Below are 6000 nucleotides of genomic sequence, written 5' to 3'. Positions count from 1 at the left end.
CAAATTTCTACCAGTGCTAGTAAATGTGTCATTCCCATCATAAAACTAGATCTTCTAGTTTTCTGGAAATCTTGTTCAGATCACTGGCACCCACCAGAGTGATGAATGGGTAATAGATTCTCAGTAAATGTTTGATAAACCAAGGAAGGAAGCAAGAAAGAAAGCAGAGAAATACATTTCTAGTTGTAGAATATCAAATTGTAAGACCTTTTCTTGTGTATCTGAAATTAGTCACCTCCCGCTTATGGAGGGCAGAGAGACTAGAAGAGAGAGAATCTCAATCAGGCTCACACGTAGTGCAGAGCCCGATTTGGGGCTCCATTCACAACCCTGAGGTCATGACCTGGCCGAAACCAAGAGTCGGACACTTAATCAACTGAGCCACCTAGGCAGCCCAATTCTCAGATGTTTCTGAAGGTAATTGCTCTTTCCTAATATTCTCAGACAGTTGATGAATTTCCCACATTACTTGGTCCACTCTTCTTTAGTACTCTTCCTTAGGACTTCTTAGTCTCTGCCCTGGTAAAGACTCAGATTGTTTTTTACATGGCCTGTTTTAAAGATATGCTGTTCAGATTCCCTGTTCAATAGCAAAGTCCAAACTAGACTGGCCCCATTGGGAGTTCCTGTCCGCTCTATAGACCTAATACTCAATTTAGGTTACACTATAAAAGGTTCCCATTTTCTTTGTCTGGTGGCCTCTGGTTATATTTCCGGTCTGTGTACTTTCCGAGCTTGAGCCACATTACCTGAATCTCTGTCTCGGCTTGCTTTCCCTCCATCTCTTCATCCTCCCCTCTGCCCTGGCAATTTCTACTGCCCAGGTTGAGATCTGGTACCTTCTCATTTCAGGAAGAAAACTTATACTTGTTGCCATTGCCAAGGTTTCTTCTCTGATTAGTTAAAATTCTTCAAAGGGTTTAGAAAAGGCAAGTAGATTGCTGTCATCCCAGGCAGCATTCCCAAGAACTGGTACTTTCCTGTAATTTGCAGCATCCCATTTTAGTCTTCCTTTTAACCTCAAAGAAGTAAACTCCTCTCATAGTCCAGCAGGGTACTGTCTGACTTCAGAAGTCTCCTTCCCTCCACTTTAACAATGGAATACACTATTTTACTTTGGAGTCATTGATTACACTTTGGATTATAATTAATCTATTTAATCACTGCTCCGTTATCCTCCATTCCTCTTAGATTCCTTTATTTCTCTGTGGAGCTTCACTGCTTCTATGAGCACATGTGCAAACAGCCTTCTTCCTATTTGTATTCCTTTCCCACCCACAGCCAAACCTTCTTCCAAGCTGCACTCTAAACTCAGCACAGCCCCTCCCCACCCGTCTAAACTCATCCACTGCTTTCCTCTTCTTATTTAAACATATCATAAAAACCTATTTTTTCCATGAAGCCCTTTCTAAAGCAATTAATATTATGTATTTATAGTTTTTCCCCAATGGCTCCCAAAAAAGAATTATGGTATATATAGTCATCTGGGAAAAAATTATTCTTCTTATATACAACAGAGATTGTATCACACTACCTACTATACTTATCTCTCTGACTTAAGCAACATAAAATTTCAGTTAATTATATTTTAATACCAATTTTTATTATCAGTAACACTATAATCCCTTACTAAACATTTTAGAAGACACTGTGGAAATAATAATAATACCACTTATTATGAATATTAAAGTGTATTAAACACTTATCCTAAGCACTTTATAAAGTATTTCATTTTCACAATACTCTTCAAATTTGGGGAAAAGAATTAAACTACTTAATTATATATCTCTCGATCCAAAAAAATGAGAAGTATTCATATTTAAAATACAAGTGGACAGTAGTCTCTGGATTAGATGTCAGGAGGATGTGAGTTCACCTGTTTTGTTCACCATTACATTTAGCATCTAGTATAATTGTGGGCACATGATAAACACTCATTTTGCATCTGGAGAATGAAGGAATAAATGAATGGAAAAATTCCTTGAGATTACATAAAAGGTAGACATTAAAATTTGGATTTAATTAAGCCCTCTCAGACATCAAAGCCAATGTTTTTATTTTATAATTTTTTTCTGAAGAAAATGAAGTCCTTGTTCTTTCCATTATCACATTCACTACTGTCTTTCTCTTATGTTACTTTACTGTTACTAAATATCTTTAATTTTACAGATTCTGAGTTGACTTTAGTAGTGATTGGAAAAAGTCACACCTACAAGACAGGTGAACCTCCAAAAGGTGGCAGTAGAGTGTCAGTCACATGACCCAAGCTCTAAGTCTTTATACTACTGGCTAATTTGATTGACACAGAGATAAGTAAATTTTATCTCCTTTTTGCGCCAAAAAGAATATGTTATAAAAATAATTAAACTTATTAATTAATAATTAAACTTATTAATTATTATGCTAGAAAATATTTTAGATACATTTTCGAAAGGAAAAAATCTAAGGGGTAGTTCAAAGATGCCTTGCTAGTTCTACCTCTTCCGACAGTCAAAGTCACTTACCAGCAATTTGTTCTCCAACTTCAAGCCTGTTCCAACAAAGTTTCCCTGAGCAGCTTGTTTGCTAGAAGACTTGGTCTCCTCTTTTGCCGAATTACCTTTCCTACAGTTGCACACTAATGAAAGGTAAACCCTCAGTTTATCTTTTCAACGTTCTTTCTCTCAGTTTGGTTTGTTTGTTTTTGTGCATTGCAAAATCAAAGGGTGGAAGGAATAGGTGCATGGTAGCGTGTTGTTGTCGAGAGACCTCTTTTACCCCCCAAAATAAAGTATTTACATTTTATCCATGTTAACTTTCTCTATCCCACCTGCCAAATCCTTTCTCCCCAATCCACAATGAAAGCATGCATGGGCAAGCATCTTGAGTGAGTGCCAAGAGAGAGTTCAATAGTGGAAAGGATAGTGGAGCATCAAATCAAGGGAGTAAGCTTACTTATTAAACAAAGTTCAAGATCTATACGGAAATGAAACGGGAAAATCAGCATTTACAAAGACCCAGCACTATCTCAATAACAACCAACCTTCCTCCTGGCTAATGACATATGACCTATTGCTGGGCATAGAAAGATAAACTGGACCAATCTGTTTCCTTTCTCAAAATCTTGGACTAAGAAAATGAGCATGATATGAGTGCGATTTAAACCTGAGATGCATATGATGGGACGTATATATGGTAAAATTATGAAGGAATAAAAATTAGTAAGAATGAAAGGTTAATTAAGAGAGAAAACTAATAGACATGCAGAACAGATATGCAACATAGTATATTCCTCTAAAAGCTTGTTTAATATACAATTTTATTTAAAAAATACATCCCACAACTTTACCCTCATAAACATTGATGGTGAGTTATATGGTTCACCTGGCCATAGTCCACTTAACCACCCTTGTGTCTCCTGATATTATTATAGCAATGCCCTCAGATTGTCTTTGCACTGTTCTCATTTCATTGTCTAAATGAGCTCATTTTACAGATTATAAAATTGACTCACTGAGAGGATAAGTGACTGGCCCAAGTAATGTTTGGTGACCCTTCAATTAGAACTTACCTTTTTTTACTCCTTTAGCGCTATTTGCTTCAAAGTGCCACAAACGAATCCCAGAACTATAGTTAACAGCGGTCAGAGCCTACATCTGCATTGGCCAGAGATTTTTCACAGCCATTCCCTGCTTCTCATCCTGATTGTCAGTTATGTACTATAAATTATTGATATACCTAAAAGTATAAAACAACATTTTTAATATGTAGCTTAATGACTTTCTAGAGTGTTTCACTAGTCTGATGCTGCCATTCTATCAGGCTTAGTGTAAATGACATTATTAAATTGTACTGGCAGCATTAAATTACATTCTTTAAATCATGTGCTTCAGAATATTTTATTTTAATAAAGTTTTTGCACTAGGAATATCTTCCATGACTCACTTATTCTTTCTCATAAAACAACAACAGAAAAAAATTTTCTCTAGTCCCTTAAATGAGAGCCAAGTGAAAAAATTTATCACAATTGCCATAGCAGTGACAAAGATTTTGCTTTAGGATTTTTTTTTTTTTGTATTTAATTGACTATCCTTTGTTATAAGCATCAAGTCCTAAAAGTGTAGTAGGTAGGAAGAATCTAAGTAAGCACATATCCTGCTAAATTTCAAAACGGCAATGGTTTGGTTAAAATAAGTTGTCAAATTTTGTTAATTGTTTTGTTTCATCTCCAGTTGTTGCCATGGAAATACATACATAGTTAAAACATATACACATGCGTACACACACACACTCACAACTCAGTATTTTCTGTGCTGATACATTTATCCACATGCTTATATTCAATACAAATGAAATATTCCTCAGTAGTCCTACTGCTGTTGCTATCAGAAGTTCTGTAAAAAGTGAAGTAAAACATGTAACTGGTAAACCATAGTGAATCTTTTAAAATACAGCATATTCCACAAAGCCCAGATTTTTAAAATAAGCGTGTGTGAATATATAATGTGAGATTCCAAATAATGTTTTATTCAAATAACCTAATCAGAGACAAATCTTGGTGAGTAGGCGGGATTTGGGTTACAGCATCTGTGTTTTCCAGGTGCATCCCTGCTGACCTTGAAGGTAACAAATAGGTGTAAAAGACATCCAGGCCCCTCCACTGAGGGCATTATGAGTTCTTTGTGATCATGCAGGAGATGCATTAACATGACACTGTGGCTACGGGACAACAGGGGAACCAAAAACTCACCTCTTGGATATTATTGCATTACGGTTTTGACTGGCGCTCTGCATCAGGGAGCCAAGAGGTAACAAAATACGTTTTTAAACTTCCACAACTGCATTAGCATTAAGAATCCCAAAGGAAGAAAGTTCAGACTGAAGAACCACAGTTGTCTCTTTCACTTGTCCCTGCAGACTCTGAAGAAAGCAGCTGGTAAACTGGCCTCTCCTGTAAACACGTTCAGTTCTCAGGAACCTGGGTGATAGAGCAATTCGAGTTATTACTGTTTGAGGAAATCCTGGCTACTGCACCCCAGCCAGCCAGGCCAAAGATCATCTTCCTGATATGGCTTGAGAAGCAGCAATATTTTTTTTTTTAAGATTTTTATTTATTTATTTGACACAGAGAGACAGCCAGCGAGAGAGGGAACACAAGCAGGGGGAGTGGGAGAGGAAGAAGCAGTCTCCAGCGGAGCAGGAAGCCCGATACGGGGCTCGATCCCAGGACCCCGGGATCACGCCCTGAGCCAAAAGCAGATGCTTAACTACTGAGCCACCCAGGCGCCCCAAGAACCAGCAATATTTTAATCCACGATTACAGATAACCATTTACCTGCCACTTACTTGGGGGTCAGTAATGATTTTAGGTTGGAGAATTAATTTCATCTTCCTTAACATGAAAGTCTCCTGGCTATGGGAGTGAGAGTCAGCAAGGGAGGACAGAGGATGGCTGATTCCAAAGGACTGGACAAGTTTTTGAAATAAAGACACTATTGACAACACTGTCAATCTCTCTCTTTCATCAATTCTCCTAGAATCCAAGTCTTCTAAGAATTTTTAATGTCTAAAGAATTTACTATATATTAAAGATTTTTAAAAATTTATTAATTTGCCAGAGAGAGAGAGGGAAAGAGCAACTATTATCTACAAGATAATAGTTTTATTTATTTTTTTCAATTTCTTTTAGGGTCATTGATACATTTTGGTTTTACATTCTTCACAGGCACTTTTGGAAATTCTTTTTTCAAAATAGTATCTACATAATTAATATTTTCAAATTAATAGAAAATTTTTATATACATCCTTAATATTTTTAAAAACTTTTGTCAGAGGGCACTTGGGTGGCTCATTTGGTTAAGCATCTGCCTTTGGCTCAGGTCGTGATCCCGGGGTCCTGGGATTGAGTCCTGCATTAGGCTCCCTGCTCAGCGGGAATCTGTTTCTTCCCTGGCTTGGGCTCTCTCTCTCTCTCTCTCTTTCACTCTGTCTCTCAAATAGATAAATAAAATCTTAAAAAAA

Source organism: Ursus americanus, chromosome 13 (assembly GCF_024610735.1).
Source record: "Ursus americanus isolate L20-20 chromosome 13, mUrsAme1.1.p, whole genome shotgun sequence".
In the NCBI taxonomy this organism is placed as follows: Eukaryota; Metazoa; Chordata; class Mammalia; order Carnivora; family Ursidae; genus Ursus; species Ursus americanus.
The sequence above is the reverse complement of the archived record's forward strand: the minus strand, read 5'-3'. Positions refer to the sequence as shown.